Raw genomic sequence first — 2,522 nt, 5'->3', positions numbered from 1 at the left:
CTCTGGATCATCAAAAAAGCAAGCAAGTTCCAGAAAAACATCTATTTCTGCTTTATTGACTATGCCAAAGCCTTTGACTGTGTGGATCACAATAAACCGTAGAAAATTCTTCAAGAGATGGGAATACCAGACCACCTGACCTGCCTCTTAAGAAATCTGTATGCAGGTCAGGAAGCAACAGTTAGAACCGGACATGAAACAACAGACTGGTTCCAAATAGGAAAAGGAGTGTGTCAAGACCGTATACTGTCACCCTGCTTTTTTAACTTATATGCAGAGTACATCCTGAGAAACGCTGGGCTGGAAGAAGCACAAGCTGGAATCGAGATTGCCTGGAGAAATATCAATAACCTCAGATATGCAGATGACACCACCCTTATGGCAGAAACTGAAGAGGAACTAAAAAGCCTCTTGATGAAATTGAAAGAGGAGAATGAAAAAGTTGGCTTAAAGCTCAGCATTCAGAAAACTAAGATCATGGCATCTGGTCCCATCACTTCATGGGAAATAGATGGGGAAACAGTGGAAACAGTGTCAGACTTTATTTTTTGGGGCTCCAAAATCACTGCAGATGGTGATTGCAGCCATGAAATTAAAAAACGCTTGCTCCTTGGAAGGAAAGTTATGACCAACCTAGATAGCATATTCAAAAGCAGAGACATTACTTTGCCAACAAAGTTCGGTCTAGTCAAGGCTGTAGTTTTTCCAGTGATCATGTATGGATGTTAAAGTTGGACTGTGAAGAAGGCTGAGCGCTGAAGAATTGATGCTTTTGAACTGTGGTGTTGGAGAACTCTTGAGAGTCCCTTGGACTGCAAAGAGATCCAACCAGTCCATTCTAAAGGAGATCAGTTCTGGGTGTTCTTTGGAAGGACTGATGCTAAAGCTGAAACTCCAGTACTTTGGCCATCTCATGAGAAGAGTTGACTCACTGGAAAATACTCTGATGCTAGGAGGGATTGGGGGCAGGAGAAGGGGACGACAGAGGATGAGATGGCTGGATAGCATCACCGACTCGATGGATATGAGTTTGGGTGAACTCCGGGAGTTGGTGATGGACAAGGAGGCCTGGCGTGCTGCAATTTCTGCGGTCGCAGAGTCGGACACGACTGAGCGACTGAACTGAACGTTTCTAAACTATGTTCTGAACCAGAATAATACCACCTACCTTCCCAAGCTAATGAAATATGAAATATCAGGAGAGCGGTTTGCTATCTTTTTCTCCCAGAGGACATGATTTCTCCTGTCCGTGCCTCTGCCCTGTAACCTTGTTTGGTTTTCATTTTTATCTACTGTGGTTCCAACTATCCGATGTTTATCACAGGCCTCACAGACGCCCGAACAAGATTACAAGCTTTCTCCTGCAAGGAGTGATTCACGTCGGTAGACAATCCTAAGATAATGAGCACAATGACGAGCGTATAGTAAATGCTCCAAGGACATTTATGGAATTAACTCGAAGTGGACTGGAAGGAAAAGGTGAATCAGAGGCTGAAGGGAACTCTTAAGGATATTACTCAGAAAACCGGGCTGTCCGAAGAAAATCCTGAGTGGAGAAGTCTGAAGGCAAATTCCAAGCCGCAGAAACATGAAAATAAGTGGGGTAACCTTAAGGATGGCAGCGATGAAATTCACAGGTGGCGGGCGGAACTCCAGACGCAGAAACCCCACCCTCCCCGGAAGAGCTCTGCCCGCTCAGACTTCTGGCTCTCCCCCGCTCCCCGGGGAGCCTCCCAGCCCCGCCCCTCTTCCGTGGGCTCGGCCGCGGCGGCTGCGCAGTGGCGCGCGCGTAGGCGGAGCGGCGCACGTAGGCGGGGCGGAGCGCGCCGCGGTCAGCTGACCGTCCCGGCTGGCACGTGACTTGCTCCGTAGGCGCCGCGGTCGAGGAAGCCGTGAGGCCGGAGCTTAGGTCGGGGAGGGGATGGAGCGCTGAGCCGTTAACGCCTGCCAGGCTGTCCGCCTCTCTGCCTGTTACTGCCGGCACGTCCTCGTTTGACACTTCCCTGGGTCAGTGAGCGATGGCTACCTCCCCTCGGAAACCCCGGCCGGGCCGAAGCTCGCGCTGTGGTCGCGGCTTGGGAAGGATGGGGGCGCGCGCGGGGGCCGAGGCTGTGGCGTTGGAGCCGCCGGCTGGGCGGCCGTGTCCAGTTTCTCGGCGCGAGTTTGTCGCCGCCGTGGGCCTGGGTTCTGTCTCTAAGGGGAATGGAAGGAGGGGAAAAGAGAAAGGGCCCTAGGGGCTGTTCTGTGGCAGAGGCAGACATAAACACTGCGGGTCTGAGGCGTTTCTCCTTGGGTTGGGGTAAGGGTCACAGCGAATCCTAGCTCCGGGGGACGAAAGGTAACAGAGTGGCCCAGATGAGGATACGGGGTGGTGTGTGTGAGGTCACAGCGAGCGGGACAGCCTCCCCTGGGCGTACGTGCTTGCGAGTAAGGTGATGGCAGTTTAGAGGGTCTAGGAGACCCTCACCGAGGACGCAGGGTCCCTGTGACAGGGGAAAAAACGGGATTCCAGAGAACTCAGA

At 52.1% G+C, this 2,522-nt stretch overlaps 1 protein-coding gene across 1 annotated transcript in view; it reads left to right on the top strand.

Annotated features, from left to right (window-relative positions):
- Nucleotides 1-1,841: 1,841 nt before the first annotated feature.
- The window catches only part of ATP6V1C1 (ATPase, H+ transporting, lysosomal 42kDa, V1 subunit C1), a 40,387-nt gene continuing 39,706 nt past the window's right edge, over nucleotides 1,842-2,522 (top strand). Inside the window, exon 1 of the mRNA XM_010863496.1 lies at nucleotides 1,842-2,007. The gene's annotated coding sequence lies outside the window, so the exon portion shown is untranslated. The remainder of the gene's footprint in view (nucleotides 2,008-2,522) is intronic.

The sequence above is a fragment of the Bison bison genome, unplaced genomic scaffold (assembly GCF_000754665.1).
Source record: "Bison bison bison isolate TAMUID 2011002044 unplaced genomic scaffold, Bison_UMD1.0 scf7180017864491, whole genome shotgun sequence".
NCBI lineage: Eukaryota > Metazoa > Chordata > Mammalia > Artiodactyla > Bovidae > Bison > Bison bison.
The sequence above is the reverse complement of the archived record's forward strand: the minus strand, read 5'-3'. Positions and strand labels throughout refer to the sequence as shown.